General features: G+C 37.5%; 1 protein-coding gene across 2 annotated transcripts in view; it reads left to right on the top strand.

Annotated features, from left to right (window-relative positions):
• The window catches only part of Erbb4 (erb-b2 receptor tyrosine kinase 4), a 1,049,748-nt gene that overhangs the window by 468,308 nt on the left and 559,920 nt on the right, over positions 1 to 21,520 (top strand). The gene's annotated exons all lie outside the window — the stretch shown is intronic.

Raw genomic sequence — 21,520 nt, 5'->3', positions numbered from 1 at the left:
ATAAATTAAAAAAAAAAAAATAAAAAAAAAATAAATAAAAAAAAAAAAAAAAGAAGCCCACGGCACAACGTTGTCAGGGAAATGTTTGTTGCTGTTTTTGTTTTTTGGGAGTCTATCATTCTTTTTTTTTTCCTGACCTTCCTGGTATGGGTTCGAATTTTGTCTCCCCAAAAAATTAATAGTCTCTTAAATGTCTAAAGACTAGAGGCATATTTACATTTTAGAATAAAAGTACTTTGTTGTCAGAAAATTGAGAAGGGAAGTTTGTATGTAAAAGAAGAAAAATACTACAGCCATCCACCCACCTAAATTTGAGCAAGCCACACTCCTGCATTCACACCACAATGGCTGGAAGTTAGTTTTTGAAATATGAACATAAGTTTTTTTTCTTGACTTTGTTCTTCAAATAATAAAATATAATAAGTAATCGCTAATTATTACATTTTACTATATTTTATAGTCATCTATGGATAAATTAAAAACATACAGGTGTGTGTGTGTGTGTGTGTGTGTGTGTTTATATTTTAAGTAAAAGTATTACCATACTGGAGAATGTTAGGAATATTTCCTAACCGAGCTCTCTGACGACACAAAAATTCCCAATCAAGCCAAATCAAAACAAGCCGAATTAAGAAATATCCAGGTTTAATGGGAGATCTGAGCTCTTGGGTGGCCCCGAGGGGGGAACCAGGAAGCTGCAGGAATGGGACCCCCGTTCTTCTTTTGGGGGATCACTTAAGTACCCCGAGGAGTGGACCTAACCCCATCCCCAGTGAGGGGTCAGGACCTGGCCTGCTGGGATTTGAAGTCCAGACCAGGCCTGGGGGCTGGGACCTACGCTCCCAACCTAACATTCCAGACTCTTTGGCTATAGGGGTGACAGAAAATTGGAATGGTAATTATGACAAACACTCAGGCTCTCTTTGGAAAAAGGGTGTAGACTCAAATCCGGCTACTTCCTGCAGGAACAGGGCGGCGTGGGGAAGGGGAGAGTCAGGTGTCCACGTTTAGCGAGAGGTGTGGCTGAAAAGGCATCCCATGAATGTCATCCCGGAGAAGGCAGGCAGCTGTTCCTTGGGGGAGATGAGAAGGCAGATGGCTACGAAAACAAAATGTTATCGCTAAAGATGAGTGTGCCAGAATGAGGAGCAGGTAGGCCCTTCATTGTGGCATCCTGGAAAACTGGAGGGTGGAAGGTCCTGTCTGCTGAGCAGACCAAGTGTCTTGAGTAGGTGCCCGCTTGAGCCTGGAGAGATGGTACCAGCACAGATGTCCCAAGAGCTTGGCAGTCGAGGGTGTGGTGAGGATTACCATTTGAGGTCCCGTCCATCGGGGCTCCAGAGACCTAGGAGTTAACTATTTAAAAAGTACTCTGTCCCCTGGGGAGAGCGGGGGAGGTTTAGGGGCATTAGGGTCCATGGGTGTGGGGACAGAGAGACAACTGTCAGCGTGTGAACGGAGAAGGGACCTAAAATGGGAGAGGTAGGGTAGGTACTCCTCCAGTGGAGGAGTTTGAACTGGGAGGTGATGGTTAAGGAGAAAGGGCCTGCCATAAAGCAGTTCAAAAGAGCTCAGGCCATTAGGGGAACATGGGGTGGCCTTAGTTCACCTTAGTTCAGTGGAGAGCTTGATAGGTTGGTTGTTGTTTGATGATTCCCATTGTCCAGCAGATGGTGAGAGCTTCTGACACGAGCTCCATGACTCTGAGCCACCACATCTGCTGTTTCCCTGGAGACTGGAAACACTTCTATCCATCCTGTAAAAGCATCCACAAGTGTTAAGAGACAACGAAGTTTTTTATGAGTAGGCATATGGGTGAAATTAACCTGCCAATCTTTGCCCATTTGGTGTCCACGAAGCTGGTGTATGTGGAGAGCTCCTTGTGGGTTGGCTTGGGCACATGTCTGGCAGGAGGAGTGAACCTGTAAAATAGAGTCTTGGAGATGGGCAGGGTTAAAAGGGGCTCCAAGAAGTGGAACAAAGCTTTGGGGAAGTGGCTAAGGATATCTCCACCCAGTAAATGTGCTGGGCAAGCTGGTATCGCTAAGAAAGAATGAGAAAAAAAGGTTCTGCATGAATGTAGGACTGTGGCAGAGTTTTAAGTGGGGAGGAATGGGTCCTGTCTACCCCGATAACTGAAATTGGTGAGGGAAACTTAAGGCCCAAGTGAGAATAAAAGTAATGGACTTACCCGCCACTTGTAGCATGACCCTAGGCTAGGAGAGGGTTATGGGCAGTGTCAATCTTCTGCAAGGCTGAGATGTTTGAAGGCTGGCAGTTTCACTTGTGATGGTGATTAGGCTGGACCTCCGTGGCTTGGCATAGAGGACAAGCCCGCACAGGGGCATTGTGATTTCCAGTGTCCAGGTTGCTGGCAGATATGGCACAACCTCAAAGCAGGTGTGGTGCAATATCGTGCCATGTGACCATTTAGGCCACACTTGAAAGAGCCCTGTGGTTGGCTTCCCTTGTCCCCCTTCCTGTGACCTTAGGACAGATGCTAAGGCCTGGGCCTGTAGATTGTTGTAGCTTTGTCCGTCGGGAAGACTCAGCTGATTTTTTCGGGCATTAAAAACTTTAAAGGCCATTTTCCCAATTCCCGTATAGGAGTTTAGGGACCATCCTCAACTTTTTTTCTTTTCTTCTTCTTCTTCTTCTTCTTCTTCTTCTTCTTCTTCTTCTTCTTCTTCTTCTTCTATATCTGGTACTGACTGAGGAAGCAAAATGATTAGTAGAAAAGGAAGCTAGCCACTTTTTTACCTGAGATTGATTTGGAAGAGAAACCAGAGCAGGGGGAGGGACTAGCCCAATGCTCAGAGGGGGTCCAGGAGTGGAGCAGTGAGGTAGGAGGGGGAGGGAGAGGTGGAAGTGAGACTGGCTAAGGGGGGGGGGGGAGGGCAAGAGCACAGAGACCAAAAAAAAGTGGACAAAAAAACATATATATTATATATGTTTTGTTCATTTGTATCAGGCAGGCTCAATTTTAAAGATTTTTTTTTTTTTTTTTTTTTTTTTTTTTTTGTAAGAGGTTTACAGGCCAAAAATCTGACCTGGCCTTGAACTGGAAGTGCCAATTTAGAGTCTATGCCCAACCATGTGGCCTAAGTCCATTTCAGAGCGTCCTCGAAAGTGGCTCTTAAGGTCCAAAAGGGGTCGCGGAGATTGAATGCCCGGCATCCAGATACAAACAGATCTCTGCCTCAGCCAACCCCGAGCAGGATTGATCGCAACCTAACTCGAATTCCCAGCATGAGCTCACGACTTCAAATGGAAATCCGAAAAGGACAAAAATAAGTACGAATGGGTCCCCCCAAACCCTATAGCATAGACAAGAAGTGGGACTCACCAAGACGCAGCCGCTGTAGCCCAGAAGAAGCTGGTTTTAAGCGTGGCATAGAGAGCTTGAACTGCAGACTAGGGGCCTTTCAACAAGAGGCCTGCCTTGTGGAAAGGACCTGCCCTCACTCCGTGGGAACCTCCAAATGTTAGGAATATATCCTAACCGAGCTCTCTGATGACACAAAAATTCCCAATCAAGCCAAATCAAAACAAGCCGAATTAAGAAATATCCAGGTTTAATGGGAGATCTGTGCTCTTGGGTGGACCCAAAAGGAGGAAACCGGGAAGCCGCAGGAACACAACCCCTGGGAGGAAGAAAGGGGGACCACATGTTCTTCTTTTGGGGGATCACTTAGGTACCCTGAGGAGTGGTCCTGACCCCACCCCCAGTGAGGGGTCAGGACCTGGCCTGCTGGGATTTGAAGTCCAGACCAGGCCTGGGGGCTGGGACCTAAACTCCCAACCTAATATTCACCCACCTAAATCTGAGCAAGCCACACTCCTGCATTCACACAACCATGGCTGGGAGTTAGTTTTTGAAATATGAACATAAGTTTTTTTTCTTGACTTTGTTCTTCAAATAATAAAATATAATAAGTAATTGCTAATTATTACATTTTACTATATTTTGTAGTCATCTAAGGATAAATTAAAATATACAGGTGGATATATGTGTGTGTGTGTGTGTGTGTGTGTGTGTGTGTGTGTGTGTATTTTAAGTAAAAGTATTACCATACTGGAGAAGAGACGTGAAACAGAAATTGGAGAAAATAGGTCTGAATATAAACTAGAGAGATAACTGGGTGAGTGTAAGTGTATGTGTTAAACAGTAAAAAGGGATAATGAGGAAGGGAATATAATAATTCAGATAATTTGGAGAGAAATGTGTGTCAGTATAACTTTTGTTTATATTTAAAATAAATTGATAACTTTATATATTTATTATTGAGAAAATAAATATATAGATTTCCATTATTTAATTTTTTGAAATAGAGTATCACTATTTAGCCATTGTTGTCCTGGAACTCAGTATGTATACCAGGCTGGCCTCAAACTCACAGAGATCTGCCTGCCTCTGCTTTCTATGTGCTAGAATTAAAGCCATGTGCCATCCCACCTGGCTCAATATATATGTTTACCTTATAAGTTTGTGATAATCATCAATTAATGTTAGAGTTTAAATGAATTGAAGATAAAGAACGATTGTATCTTAGATTTTCTCTTCTTTTCTGTGATAAAAACACTATGAGAATAATCAACTGAAGGAACAAAGAGATTATTTTAGTTCACAGTTCACACATAGGAGGCTGTATGGTTGTTTCACAATCAAACCATAATCGTGTCCATTCCAATATATAAGGTCTTCATCTGAATATAATTATACCTGTGAAGATTTTTTTCCCCAAGCAAGGTCACAGTTTCTCATTAGTGGGGCATTTTGGAAAACAATACTGATGCACGGTATACTTGTTAGTCCCTAAGATAGAGGGACGCCTAATCGATTCTTCTGCTTATCTGTCAGACTGTTTTCTGAATCTACATGGGTTGACTTAGACTAATCTGTTCCTTCTTTAGTAATCACCCAAGATGTATAAGCTTCGAACAGACTTAACTGATCAGAAATTGTCATTACCCGGTCATTTACTGGTTAAGCTTAAGTCACTAGAACCCGAGTTAGGCAATGCTGTGTGTGCTGGCATGGTCAAAATAGAAGTTAGTGAGATATGCCACAGTCAAATCTTACAGAACATTTCATGGCTTGTAAAATTTCTCCTTGGCAGCGACAGCTGATGGAAGGAATTAAAGAGAACAAAATGAAAGCACTGGGAAGATTGTTAGGGTTTCTGAGAGGTTATTAGAAAGTGAGTGCTAGAGGAACGCTCTGTGATTAGAGTATTGGCTGCCATTCCAGAGAACCCAGGTTCAATTCCCAGCACCCGCTTAAGTGCCCATAACTGCAAAGATTCAGATAAAGGCAAAAACATGAAGACCAATGAAAAAATGTTTAAGTGGAAAGCATCTATGACTATAGGAAGGAAGGGAATATTTCATTAAGCAAGATGTGTTATATGTCTAAAGAAGGCTTGGAGGATGACAGAGAAAATGAGAAGATAAAAATTTCAAGGGTATTTAGGAGCACCAGGATGCTAGAGTAGGAAATGTAAAAGCTGATGAGTAGACATTCATGGTCAGACTTGGGTTATAATTTACATGAGGAAACCACCCACAGGCATAAGAAACAAAGGATGTTTATAGGTCTGAAATTTTCTATTGATTTATTTTCACATTTAATTAAATCTAAAATAACATATAGCAATCTCATTCATGATAACACTCTTCCCTCTCAATTATCATTTCCCTTATACCAAATAAATACAGCCTGGGAAATGGTTTAGGTTTGGTTGTAATATGAATTTATTGTGGCTATGAAAACAACATACAACAAATTTTATGGCTTAGAACAATACAAATTTTATCCCTCATATTTCTGATTGTTAAAAAGTCAAAATCAAAGTGTTACTCCATTTGAAATTTCTATGGGAGGGGTGTGTGTGTGTGTGTGTGTGTGTGTGTGTATTTATGTAGAAAGTGTTGATGAAGCAAAATATTGAAGTTTCTTATTATATTCTCAGACATGCTTATTATGTACTTGATCATAATTGCCCTCTATGACCCCCTTTAAAATTTATTTGTTATTGTTATTTCTCTTTTTTTTTTCCGATAGGGTTTCTCTGTAGCTTTATAGACTGTCCTGGAATTAGCTCACATAGACCAGGCTGACCTTGAACTCACAAAGATCCCCCTGTCTCTGCCTCCAGAGTGCTGGGATTAAAAGCATGTGCCACTATTGCCCATCCTTAAATTTATTTTTTATTACTTTTAATTAGTGTGTGTGTGTGTGTGTGTGTGTGTGTGTGTGCATATCTGTCTGTCTGACTGACTGTCTGTGTACATATGTACACATGAATGAAGGGGCCCACGGCAGGCAGGGATATGAGATCCCTCTGGTGTCTGAGTTACAGGTGATTGTTGACTGATATGGGTATTGAATTTAGGTCCTCTGGAAGAGCATTGCATGTACTTAAATGCACAGCTATACAGAATTTATGTATTAAGAGTGGCAGGCTGCATCCCCACCACCCGGCTAGTTTATACCCAAAATAACCACAGCTAATTGTATTAATTAAATTACTGCCTGGCCCATTATTTCTAGCCTCTTATTGGCTAAGTCTCACATCTTGATTTAACCCATCTCCATTAATGTGTATCGCCACTTGACTGTGGCTTACCAGCATGAGTCTAACCAGAGTCTGTCTCAGAGAGGACAGCTATGGCGTCTGCCACACTGCCTTCTTCCTCCCAGAATTTTGTTCCGTCTACTCCGCCCACCTAATTTTTGTCCTATCAAAAGGCCAAGGCAGTCTCTTTATTTAACCAACGAAAGTAACACATAGACAGAAGATCCTCCTACACCACATTTACGTCTATACCCTAACACTCTCCAACTTGTCCTCTTCCGTATTTCTCCTACATCACATTTTTACTTCTGTGTATGCTTCCATATTAAGTGTCATAGATGAGCAAAAACATTGACTTTCAGAGCCTGCGTTATTTTTCTAAACATATAAATATCTTATTCTACTGGCTCTCTTTAAATAATATAATTTTCTTTGTTATGCTGGAAAAGAAACACTGTAAATAAGCCACACCTCTTACTCTAGTCCTCCATTGATGAGTAACAACATTGATTCTATAACCTGAGTATTGTTAGCAGTACCACAATACACACAAGTATTCAGGAATCACAAGAATCTATTAAGTGATATTGGGGGTAGGTACACAGAGGGGATAAAAACTGGATTTTTTAGTACAGTGCTTTTCACCTGTGGGATGAGACCACTTTGGGGGTCAAATGGCTCTTTCATGGGGGGCACAGTACACCATTCTACATATCAGATGTTTACATTACAATTAAAATGGCAAAATTATAGTTCTGAATGAGCAACAAAAATATTTTTTCATGTTGATGTTCACTACAGCATCAAAAACTCTATTAAAAGATTATAGTGTTAGGAAGATTGAGAACCAGTATATAATATATCTGTTTTTACTTATCGGTGGGTTCCCATAACTGTCCTAATTTATATTTTCAACAACACTGCAGATCCTATATGTTTGCCAAGATTTTCTTCATCTTAACAATAGTCATTCTGGATAGAGTGAGGTATAATTTAAATTTATGTTTATTTGCATTCCCATGGAACATTTCCTTACATATTAATTGTCCACTCATACTTCTTTCTTTAAAAATGACTGTTGCATTTATTTGTTCACTTACTGATTTGATCATTTGCGGTTTGAACATTTGGTATTTTGAGTTCTTTATATATTTGGTTATCCATCACCTGTCTAACAAATATTTGGAAAATATTTTCTCCTGTACTCTAAGATGTCTATTCTGTGATACTTTTTTATTTGGTTGAGCAGAGAACATTTTGTACAATACAGTCCCATTCATCATTTCTTGGAATTATGTCCTGAACTCATGGAATTTTACTCAGTGAGTTTCTGTTTATCTCTCATCATGCTGTTTTCTCTGTATTTCTTTAGCAGTTTCAGAGTTTCAGTTCTTATATCAATGCTTTTAATCAATTTTGTCAATGTGTTCTTTTCATTAGCTTGGTATATTTGCCCTTGGTTTGTAGCTACAAAATTCCAATTTTGCCTTTATCTATACATGGCTTTCCTCAAAATATATTGAAAAATAGTATGTGCTTTTCTCTTTCAATGAAACCTTCTTGGGAAATCTAGGTGATCCAATCTCAACATCTTTTATTTAATAATAGCATGAAATATATATTTTTTCTAAATAAGATAGCATTCACAGGTTCCAAGTGAGACACCATTTTAACCCATTTGTAGCTGTTAGAAAGCATTTCTTACAGCTCTATGTTGTGTTAAAGCTTTGCCATTTAATCACTACATTGATGAAGATACAACTAAACATTTTGTTCAGTAAACCTTTCCTTATTTTCCACTTCCTTCTCATAGATATTAAAGCTAGCTTTAAACTTAGACCAGGCTACCAGGGTTTTAAGTAATGAGTTTGTTTTCTGATTAAGTAGAAGCAGCTGCTGAATTCCATGAAGATAAATGAAAAGCTAAATTAGATGTAATTTACAAACAAATACGCTTCTTTGTGGTCTGCTTTTTAGTGCTTTTCTGGGGAAAAGGTTCGAGTCACACCCATGAAAACTTTGAAATAAGGCTCAATGTCAACAAAACAAAACAAAACAAAACAAACAAAAAAAACAAAAAACAAAACAAAAAAACTCTAGAGTTTCTTGAGCGATTCAAGGTTTCCCAGCAATGAATTTGTCAGTTAGTTAAAAACATGAAGCTACAACGTGATAAGCTATGGAAATAACTATAGTGTCTGCTGTGATATTTTATATGTTTTTTGTACTATGAACAAGTAAGCAGCACTTGTTAATTGATCATACTTTCCCATTCATTCATTCACAAAATTTCATTAAACACCTACTATGACCCCAATAGTGAAAAACTAATCTTACTTATCTTTATATCCTTCATGACCACTGCAGTTTTTAATGAGAACAATTTGGACAATGAGTGACTGCTCACTGAACAAATAAGTCACAGTAGTGTGGACTGGTTTCCAAGACAATAGCACTCTGTTAAGGTTTATTTCAGCAAAACTTTTTTGTGTGTGTGTTTAATTCTTCATCCTTTATTCCTTGTATCAACAGATTAAACAGGTAGCATTTTCCCAAGTACTGATTTAGCGATGTTAAGAAGCACAGTAAGTTTCACAGAGTAACATTCACTAACCTCTTTAAATGTAATTTTAATCCTTATTATAAGCTAAATAAAATAATTTAATGTGATACGCTAAATACACACAAAGCCTCCATATCCTTAACTATGCAAAACTTTTATATATTGTAATTTACATTTCTTTAACTTTAAAATGTCTTTCTACATAGCAGAAGAACAAAATAGTGGAGATAAAAAAGAGGCAATAACACAAGTGTGATTAGTGCTCTTCTTCCTTTTACAGCAACAAAAATACACTGTAGTAAGTAATGTAAATACTTTTCAAACAAAAATCTACTACCTTGCGAGGTACTTAGAAAATAAGACAGATAAATGTGCTCTTTATCTTTGACTGTTCTAGTGGATAACCACCAGAACATATACAATGTAATCATTTTATGGTACCATGTTGAACTAGGGAGTAAGAGTTAAAGAAATATATAGGTTATTGCTCATTTGGTGATTTGATAATTTTAAGGTAGAGTATGGTATGACACATTTTCTCTGTATTGAATTTGAAAACTACACATTTGGAAAGCAAAGAATGCTTCTCTGGAATCGTGACCTTCTTAAAGAAGAGAAAAGGCAAAGGGAAATGTGACTGCAATTGAAAGCTTGGAAAGCATATAACTGATTCTGAAGGGATGTGTTCCACACCAGCCACTTAATGCACTTCACAAATATTACCTGAATGTGTTTTAGCAAAGTTGTGTGTTAATGTGGACACCAAAGCCTCTGTAGCTCTTCTTCACTCTAGTTGCATGAAGTTAAACACATTGAAAAGAAGCATATATCATTAAATTAAAACAGTAAGTTATCTATGAGTATTCTCTATATAGCACTAAGTGTAGTGGTATTCTGAATTCATAAAGCTCAAACTATCTTACAACTTAGTGTCTTAAAATGTGATACGTATTTGAAGGTGAATTCTTCTGAACAATATGGTTTCTATTCTAAATATATCTAGTGAAATAGATCATTAGGCAGATTTGCTAGTTTCATACATTATTGAAAACTAGCCTGACACCACCAAAGGGCAATGAGTTGCATGGGAAAATTAATTTAAAAAACTTTAAACCAAAAAGGAAGTCAAATAATGTAAATTGATCAACACAGGACTCATTTACCCTCTGTCTTGTAGTTCCTGACTTCTAAGAATCCATACATCAGGTTTCAAATTAAGAATAAACTTAATTTGCCTGGCAAAGAGTATTATATAGTAAGAGCACAAAAACCTATCCACCTAGCATGCTTAAGAGTTTATTGGAATGATAAGGAAATCTATAGATACTATGAGGTAAATCCTTCACATTTTACAATTACTGAGATCAAGGTTCATTGTTTACGTTAAAAATCAATATACAGCCGGGCAGTGGTGGTGCTCTCCTTTAATGCCAGCACTCAGGGGTCAGAGGCAGGCAAATCTCTGTGAGTTTGAGGCCAGCCTGGTCTTCAAGAGCTAGTTCTAGGACAGGCTCAAAAGCTACAACAAAAACCCTGTCTTGAAAAAAAAAGGTTTATGCATGTATTTATGACACTTTATTTTTTTAATAAATTTATTCATTTATTAATTTACATCCAGGTCACAATTTGCATTTTCTCCTCTCCTCCCAGTCTCTCCCTCAAACCCTCCCTCTGTTCCCACCTCCATTCCTCTTCTCCTCCATTTCTGTTTAGGAAAGAGCAGTTCTACCAAGAGTATGAACAAAATTTGGCTTATCAAGTTGCAGTAAGACTTATGCACCGCCCCTTGTATTAAGACTTGTCAAGGCAGTCCAGTATGGGGAGTAGGGTCCCAAAAGTCAGTAAATCGAAATGGCGATAGCCCCTGTTCTAACTGTTAATAGGTCCACAAGTGGACAAAGTTACATAACTGTACCAAATATGCAGAGTGCCTAGGTCAGCACCATGCAGACTCTCTGGTTGTGGGTTCAGTTGCTGTCAGCCCTGTGAACCAGTTACTTGATTCTGTGAATTTTATGGTAGTATCATTCACATCTCTAGTTCCTCCAATCGTTTCTCCCCCTCTTCTTCAGGATTCCCTGAACTCCACCTTATGTTTGACTGTGGGATCAGCATTTATTTCACCAGTTACTAGATAAAGCCTCTCTTACAATAATTGAGCCAGACACCAATCTGGCTACAGGAGATGGCCAGTTCAGGCTACATATTTGCTATTGCTAAAAGTCTAGGCTGGGGTCTTCCTTGTAAATTCCTGGAAGATTCCCTTGCTCCAAGTGAACCTGACTCCTCATTTCCAATAGTCTCTTTCCGTATTCTACCCCCATCCCATCAAACTGATGTTCCATCCCCCTGGTCCTCAGGCCATTCACAAACATTTCTCTTTCCCCTTCTCTGGGTGCACACCCCCATGAACCCTATTTGTTATCTAGTCTGGGTCTTTGGAAAGTAGCGTTGTTACCTTTATTTTACAGTGATTCTTACTGAGGAGTGAGTACATACTCGTCTTGTCTTTTTATGTCTAGGTTACCTCACTTAGGATGCTTTATTTTTTCTAATTCCATCCATTTGCTTTCAAATTTACTGGTGTCCTTGTAACAGTCCCATTTTTTTTTAAATTGGGCTATTTGGTTGGTTTTTTATCAAGTTTTTGAATTATTTATATAATTTGGAAATCAATCCTGTGTTAGATGTGGGGTTGGTGAAGATCTTTTCCCATTATGTAAGCTCATGTTTTGTTCTATTGATGGCATCTTTTTACTTACAGAAACTTTTCAATGTCAAGAATTCCCATTTATTAATTGTTAACCTTAATGCCTGTGCTATCAGTGTTCTGCTTAGGATGTTTTTCCTGTGCAAATATGTCTGAGATTATTCCCTAGTTCTTTTCTCTCAGGTCCAGTATATCTGGATTTCATTGAAGTCTTTGATCCAGACACTTCTTTATTGCCTAAAATATTAATTCAATAAAAATTGCAAGGGAACTCCAATTACTACTGTTCATAATGCTAATATGCAGCTAATAGATAACACTTATTGGTTGCCTTTTATATTTAAGATCCTGTGTGCTTCTATTACCATTATGAAACTTTTTAATATTCTAATTATTCAATGAACAGAGATATTGCAAAACTCCTTCCTTGGGTAAGCTTATGTACAATAAACTAAGGAACTTGGAAAGTTGAGGCAGGCAGATAGCAGGTTCAATGCTAGACTAGGCATCTATGTGAGAACTTTCTCAAAATAAAAATAATAAAAAGAAGTCTGGGAAGGTAGTTCAGTAGCAGATTCTTGGCAAACATATGGAAAGTCCTCTTTAGTAACTGCCTAATTTGTAGCTCCTCAGTTTCTCAGTCACATAACTAATGTTGATTAGAATGTATCGGAGAACAACAACTAGCCAGTACCTAAGTGAAACATTAAAGATGTATCATAGAAAATGATGAAAAATTTTGTAGTCTTGGACTGAGTTGAACAAAGTAAAACACAGCATCTTTAAGCAAGTTTTAACTGTCTGATTTCATGTTCACAATTGTACTATGAGGTATAGATACCTATTATCCTGTCCAATGAGATAAATGAACCCTGTGTATAAAATTCTACAAATTTCTAAACATTCCTGGCCAACATATGAGCTGAAAAATCATAGTTTTAAAAAAAATTCAGGACATTCTGGGCTACAGAGTAATAGTCAACCTCAAAAATGCAATTAATGGTAACAGTATCATCCAGTTCTTTATGGATACTATCCATTGTTATGAATGTCTCTCAATGCTATAATGAGAACATTTTATGCTATGTGATAATTAATCTAATATTCTAGTGTTTCACATTCAATTCTTTGAATACAGAAAATTTAATTTTGATCTCTGCAATTTGTAAAGAATAAGACATGGGTTTAGAAACCACAGGTTTTCACAGAATGATGATAATTACAAACACACACTAGAATTGAATTATAAAGTTTAAAAAGCAGCCCGATGTCAATGATTACATGAGCTTCACCTACCTTCTAGGTGAACTTTCTAAATCAATTCACAAACAGTTCCAGTTCCACTGAGCCCCTTGTACATCTATGTTGTGTGTTTGTATTGATTTGACACAGAACTTTTTGTCTTTTTATTCTAAATGGGGGTGGTTATTTTCCCTGTTCTTCAAGCATCTCATGCCATCTCTCCCATGTTATCCAGGTGGTAACCATGCTTCTCAATCAGAGAAACCTGGAAAAATTAGCTGTATTAGAAAAATTTAGTATAGTACAACCTTCTGACATTTCAATTTCTTTTATGATAGCATGGCCATTTTTTTCATTGTCTTGAAAATCTGTGAACTCAATATAGTAAAGTTTGCCTCTTTCTCTCCATTTATGATAAATTCTGTCATAGCATGATTTTGAAATTTCAACTAAGAATATTGCTTGTAACATGAGGCATTAATTAAACCTAAGCTAATGTTTCTTCATCTATATTTTAAAGATAAATTTGTTTGATACTGTATTGACCAGCTTCTTTGGACTTTTGATAGTTTATTGTTGTGTTGTTTTATTTTATGAGATTATCATTCTAGTTTTGTTAATATGAAAGTATTAAGAATACCTTTTTGTTTTTTTCAGATTTTTTTTTAATAAATCCTCTACTCATAAAGTAAAATTATTTGTATTAAAAGCACATTGTGTCTCACATTTACCCTTCTTTTCTTTCTTGATTTAATTGGTCTTCCTTTTCCCTGAGTTATCATGTACAGGACCTTCTGATTCCTTCTAATGTTTAAATTGTGCTCTTGTTTTATGTGTGAATGCATGCAGGTGTATGTGTTGTGCATGGATGTATGAACATAGGACCTTCTCCTGCATATTAGGCAAGCACTGCACTATTATTTTTTCTAACATAATATGTTTATTGATTATTTAGGTTTCACATCATGCACCTCACCACACTCACTTGCCTGTCCTCCAGGTCCAGCTTGTGGTCTCCTCATACCCACACCTGCCAAAGAAAGAAGATAAACAAATCCGATTTGTGTTGCCCATATACTCACTGGAGCATGGTCAAACTCCCAGTGGCCATCCCCTTAAAGAAAACCAAGAACTTTCCACCCACAACCCTACCAGAAGCCATTAATGCTGAAAGTGAAACATTGCATTGGTTAGCGATGTTCTAGCCTTGAGTCTTGCCTACAATGGTGTTTTGCTAATTGGTTTAAGTATCATGCTACCTTAAACCTAAACCTGTCAAAATCCCATTTGCCCTCAACAAAGATCAAACACAGCTTCCTTCTATCTGGTCTCCTCCATAGTGCACCTCAGACTCACTCTTTCGGCTTGGAGATATTTGGGAGTTATATCACACTCTTCCATTTTTTTAAAAAAAGATTAGACTTATTTAGCATTTATTGGTGCCTTATCAAATCCTGATGGAGATAGACAGATAGACAGACTGACAGGTAGATGTTGTAAGCCAGTTTTTGGGGGTGACTTCTGCCGCCATCTATCCATGGCAGGATCATTAGTTCCATGGTTTGGGTGTGGGATTTAGAAATGCTAGGTTGGAGGACCAGAGATAGGAAACACAGAGACACAGGATAGTAATGGGAGACCAATTCGGTGGATACTGAATGTTGCATTCTGAATTCTGAGTTCGCCTGCTTTTCATTTCCATATACTTTTATACCACAATACACAAGGGGAGGAGGCAAAAGACTGCTCTTTATTTTTTTCTCTCATTACTATATTATTGTTTTCAACTAAATTTTAACTCATTTAGTCATCTTTTTTAAATTTTATGTTCATCACAATGTAAGTTTTAGTTATAAAATAGACAAGAACATAAATAGAAATTTCAATGTTTATTATTGTTATGATTTCAATTAGTCCCTTCACACTTTCAGAACTTGGTTTTGTTTTTCTTAGTTTAGCACATTGTTTAAATGTAAAAAGACATTTTGGTATTATCATTTCTCTGTCATTTAATGGCATATTCTGAAAAAAGAAATTTACTAACAGCAGTAAATTTTTGATATATTAATAATACAGTCCTAAGTTAATACCCAGAACATTAGTAGCTAATATGTGGCCTCTAGAGTTGTATTTGTCTTGTTCAAATTTTATATCTGATCATTTTTGCCTAATTTTTACAGAATTATGAGTTTGCTTCCTTTCTCTTTCTCTATGCATGGGAAAACATGGGGAGAATGCTCTGAAATCAGTAAAGAATGAAGAAACGATGCTGAAACCATTACAGGAGTTAAAGTGGCTACAGCTACACAAGATGCCCTGTATAGAATAAACGTTCCCTGAGTGTTAAAGAGTTGACAGTTTAGAGTAGTCATGAGGGTCTTCCTAAGCTTTTAGAGTTCATCACCTTCTCCTTAAGGACTTAGTGTTTCACTGAATTGAACCTGACCTGTTTTGTTTCATCTTTTTACAGTTAGTAAGATATGATAATAAGACTCAAAAATGCAAATAAAACACATGTGCTTCACACTAAGCTTAAAGGGAAAAAAGAAAGAAAAAAAGATTTTTTTTCTCCATTTCCATTTCATATTTTGGGGTCTATCCAAAAAACTGTTCCCTTTTGTACATAATGCTCCATTCTACTATTTCAACATTTTGATTGTTGGAGGGTTTTTTTTTTTGGCTCAGTCTTCTTAATTGTTATTTATTTTCAATTACATGTTAAAAGCTCTTTAGTTCATTGACTGAGATGTATCTGTATGTACATATCACTGTATGAGTGTGAGTATATGGTGTGTGTGTGTGTGTGTGTGTGTGTCTGTGTGTGTGTGTGTGTAGTTTATGTATGACCATGCCTGTGGAGAACAGGACCAAACTTCTGTTTCTCTCCATCACTTGCCACTTCATTTTTTTGAAACTGCATCCTCTTAATCCCAAAAATGGGGGAGAAAGACCACCAATCGAAATTATCATGGTTAAGTTATTAATTAAAGCAAGCTTTATAACTAATTGGTGGACATGGACTACCTCCCCTTCAGATGCAGTTTGAGAGGTGAGCCTTGGATGTGAGGAAGACAGGTTTTTATAGTGCAAAGACATGACTAAAAGGTGGTTTCAACAGGAGGTAGCCGCAGAAAGGTAGCAATAACAACCACCCTTTTGAAACATAGGTAGGGTTGCACAATGGTTGTTACATTTTGAAATAAAGATGTGGTTGCCATTTTCTGGAAGAGGCAGCACAAACTCATTTGTAGCTAATATTACTAGGTGGGGCATAGTCCAATCTCTGATAGACAGAGGTCTAATCATAAACATGAACGATCCTGGTTTTTCTTTACTATAAATGACTTTTAAGCCCAAGATGGAGGCTGACCTGAGCACATATGATGAACAGCAGTCTCCAAGGACCTGCCAGTTGCCATTTAGCAATGCAGGTTCTGGGGACTGGATGGAACTTGGGTCTTCCATATTATGTAGATATGTATACAATTCTCCAGCTGAGTCATCACCTCAGCCTTCCAACTAAGCTTTCTGGTTTTATTTTTCTTATTTTTTTTCAGCAAATTTATTCCTCATTTTCTACACACTCTAATATTTACAATGTGCTGTCCCTTCTTCATGGAAATATATCTCTCTAACTCTTTCTAAACTGATTAACGTTCTTCATTTTAAACTTTCCATTATTTTTAACAACACCATGTTTCTCTTCTTGTCTTATTATCTTTCATCTACTTCTACTTATTATCAATCTATGATCATTACTTTTTCTGAAAGATTTATGCTATTACATAATCATTTTATCTTTAGAATTTGTTTTCTTGCTAGGTGTGGTGTTGCAGGCTTTTAATCCCAACACTTGAGAGGCAGAGGCAGGAAGATATCTGAGTTTTAGGCCAGCCTGGTTGATAAAGCAGGTTCCAGGAGAACCAAAACTACATAGGGAAACCTTGCTTTGAAAAGCTTATATAAAAAAGAAAGAAAGGAAGGAAGGATAAAGGAAAGAAATAAAGAGATGAATAAAGGAAGGAAGGAAAAAAGAAAGACAGAAAGGAAAAGAAAATAGAGAGTTGTTTGGTTTGGTTTGTGATTTTCCTTTCGATTTCAGCTGAATGTGCTTGATTACGTATTTCTGAAAACCATGGTATGAGACACTAAACTAGCTTCAGTAGAGAAATTTGCAGTGATTCTTTGTTCTATCAGTTGGTTAAGGCCATATCCTATAGCTCCCTTGACCCGCTGCAACCTCTAAAAGGCCATTCAGCTTCTGAATTACTCATTTTCACTGCTCAATTTGATCCCATCTACATTCTTAATCTAATAAATACTTTGCTCTGCAAATATTAGCCTCGCATTCATTCATTTCTATGAGTATCACTTCTCTTTTTTAATCATTTACCATAGACAGAAACCAACTTGAATTTGCATAAAAAGTTATTCTTGAGCCCTCTTTTTACATTGCTACTGTTTAATGACACACAAATATGTACATTCCTTTTTTATTTATTAATTAAAAATTTTCACCTCTTCCCATCCTCCCATTTCCTTCCCCCTCCCCCTCTCCCTCTCCCTTGTTCTCCAGTCCTAAGAGAACTCAGAGTTCCCTGTCCTGTGGGAAGTCCAAGATCCTCCCCCCTCCATCCAGGTCTAGGAAGGTGAGCATCCAGACTAGGCTCCCACAAAGCCAGTACATGCAGTAGAATCAAAACCCAGTGTCATTGTCCTTGGCTGCTCAGTCAGCCCTCATTGTCAGCCACATTCAGAGAGTCCAGTTTGATCACATGCTCCATCAGTCCCAGTCCAGCTGGCCTTGGTGAGCTCCCATTAGATCAGTCCCATCTTCTCCTTGGGTGGATGCACCTCTCGCTGTCCTGACTTCCTTGCTCATGTTCTCCCTCCTTCTGCTCTTCGTCTGGGCCTTGGTAGCTCAGTCCAGTGCTCCAATGTGGGTCTCTGTCTCTATCTCCATCCATTGCCAGATGAAGGTTCTATGGTGATATGCAAGATATTCATCTGTGTGGGTATGGGATAAGGCCAGTTCAGGCACCCTCTCCTCTGCTGCCCATGGACCTAGCTGGGGAAATCCCCTTGGAAACCTGGGAACCCCTCTAGAGTCCAGTCTCTTGCAAACCCTAAAATGGCTCTCTTAATTAAGATATCTACTTCCCTGCTCCCATATCCACCCTTCCTCCATCTCAACCATCCCATTCCCCCAAACTATCCCCAATCCTTCCCTTCTCCCTTCTCTCTCCCCATCTTCCTTTCCCCCCCAACCCACCCCCACCCCCTGCTCCCAACTTTTGCTTGGCGATCTTGTCTACTTCCAATACCCAGGAGGTTAAATAGATGTTTTTCTTTGGGTTCACCTTCTTATTTAGCTTCTCTATGATCACAATGTCCTTTGTTTATGGCTAGAATCCACTTATGAGTGAGTATCATCTTACACCTGTCAGAATGGCTAAAATCAAAAACACCAATGATAGCCTATGCTAGAGAGGTTGTGGAGTAGGGGGAATACTCATCCATTGTTGTGCAATCACTTTGGAAATCAGTGTGGCAGTTTCTCAGGAAACTGGGAGTCAACCTATGTCAGGATTCTGCAATTCCACTCTTGGGAATATACCCAAGAGATGCCCAATCATACTACAAAATCATTTGTTCAACTATGTTCATAGCAGCACTATTTGTAATAGCCAGAACCTGGAAACAACCTAGGTGCCTTTCAATAGAAGAATGGATAAAGAAGGTGTGGCACATATACACTTTAGAATTCTACTCAGTGGTAAAAAACAATGACATACTGAATTTTGCATGCAACTTGATGGAAATAGAAAACACTTTACAGAGTGAGATAACTCAGACTCAAAGACACAAATATGTACATTTCTTTAAAAGTGGATCTTTAAATATTGGTCAAATTATGAGCTAGAAATACACAGTACCAAGTCTATGCTACTATGCTACTAAATGGTCATGCCTTTAGTAAAAAGCAAAATATAGTATATTTAGTGTTTTTTTTTTCTAATAGTACATTCTCAGTTCATTTGTTTCTGAGGCAGGCTATGGAGAGGTATTGCCTCATAATATATCGATAATTCTTGGATAAAACAATTGTGGATATTAACTTAAATGCCTCACAAAGTTTTTTTCTAGACACACACACACACACACACACACACACAGAGAGAGAGAGAGAGAGAGAGAGAGAGAGAGAGAGAGAGATTTTATCTTGTGCCATTTTCTTTTTTTCTTGTCATTATTTGAAAGTCAATTCTACTAGGTTAAGATCATTCAGGGCAGAATAAACAATGAACTTTTTTTAAAACCATGGTTCTCATTCAGGCTGTGCTGCACATAGCACATCTCCCTTTGTTAATGAGCTGTTAAGGAGCCTGCTAATGGCAGTTTAGTAGCTGTAGCTAAGGATTTCCCTACCAATAAATCCTGTTGCCTTGGCTATTAGACAGAAATCCTTGCATAGTCCCTGAGCTCAAGTGACACTGATGAATGGCCAGAGAAAATAAATAGTGTTCTCAGGGAGCAAACACAACACCCCATAAAACCCTTAATATCTAATGCAAGAACTCTACTGTTTTAATGTGCTTGAGAAAAATAAATAGTAGAAGCTCATATTTGACATTAAAAAGCTAAATTAATGAATATAACCAACTTGTAGAAAATGAAGCAAAAACTCTTTCTTAGCTATTATTGTGCACATAGCCTTAAATCAACATAGCCTGAATCAAGTATCAGTAAAAGAAAAAAAATGTAAAACCAAAATCTACTGCGGTAAACATCTTAGGGGGTGCTTTGAAACAAGCCTTTTAAAGCAAAGCTAATATTTAGCATATATAGAAAGTAAAATTTAAATTTTTGACAGACATTTAACACTTAAAATAAGATAACTTTAAGGACTTAAATGTGCAATATTCTCAAATAAAATGCTCAATATAATATTATTTCTTTATTCTTTGTAATAGGTAATCAGTGCTGGATTTAAGGTATTTTTTTGTTCTATTTAAGATAAGAGTAAATTTTTTGTTCTTTGCAATCTTCAGAGTTAACGTGTCATAACATATTTGCCTTGTTATCTTTTATATAATTAAATGTATTTTATAGAATAAAACTTTATCCTTTTGTAATTTATCTAACGTGTAGATTTTTCTGACCTGAATTTCTTCTGGCTTTATTAGCCACACAGTCACAGTTTTATGAATTGTTTTTTAATAAATAACAAGAATCACTTTTTCTTATAATTCTCATATATAAAAACAACACATACCTAGTTTGACTTAGGCGCTCAAACAAGCACATTGCTTGAACCAGTCTATACGTCTGAGTGAACTTCCGTTAGGCTAGAATGGCCACTGTAACACTGTAAAACTTCACATAGGGTTTTACATTTTCACTATCAACTGTATTTTTCATATATTTGTCAATCACGAAAAATGGAAAAGAATCCATGCAATAGTTATAAACAGAAACAATCAGTTTTATATCTTCTCACTGCTCCTGCAACTGTTTCTTACCTTCTGTCTTTCCTCATCACCTAACTGTCCCCCTTTCATGCACTCTGTCCTACATGCTATGCTGGACCACACATATGCTGTGCATGCATATACATACATTACAGGCCCGAGACTACACATGATGGAGAACCTTCTTTTTCTTTCTTTCTAAGGTTTGTCATTCCTTAGCACTATACATTCAAAATGCACTAATTTTCCTAGAATTGTGTTTTCATTTTTCTTTGGAGATGAATAATGTTCCACCTTACTTATGTACCAGATTTTCATGATCCATTCATCAGTTATTGATAACTACTGGATTCAATTTCCTTCTATAGTCAATGAGGCATCAATAATCTCACCCCTTTTTCTTTGTGTACATCTTCTCCAACTCTTGTTGTCAGAGTTCTAGACGATCTTAGCCATTTTGACAGGGGCCATGTTGTATCACAAAATCGTTTTATTTAATTGTTCTGATGGCTAGAGAAGTTGAACAGTTTTAAAATTAATTTCTGGCCATTTGCGGGGTTATTGTTATTATTTTTCCTGAAAATTCTTTAATTCGTTAGCCTAGTTGCTGATTGGTAGTTTTGTTACCTTGATTCTGAATTTCTAATGTTGCCCTAAGGCTACCACATGTACCCACATGCAAGAACACTAGCACCTGCAAAGAAAGCCCTACATAAAAATATTCATGCAAGATCCATTCATAGCTGCAATTAATTATATAAATCAACATGACTAATTCCAAAGTTAGTAAACGGGGTGGAGGTCTTGGTTTTTGCTCATTCTGTAGGAATTGTTTTCCACAAATTTTCTTCTGCTCAGTGCTTCATGATAAAGTCTTAGCTGCTCTTATTCATGGCATCCAAAACTAACTAAAAGAGGCTCATTCAGAACACTTAAAAATTTGAGGAAAGAGCAT

The sequence above is a fragment of the Microtus oregoni genome, unplaced genomic scaffold (genome assembly GCF_018167655.1).
Source record: "Microtus oregoni isolate MIOR12 unplaced genomic scaffold, Mior012 000038F_ref0000394, whole genome shotgun sequence".
Taxonomy (NCBI): domain Eukaryota; kingdom Metazoa; phylum Chordata; class Mammalia; order Rodentia; family Cricetidae; genus Microtus; species Microtus oregoni.
This window is presented reverse-complemented; position numbering and strand designations above follow the sequence as displayed.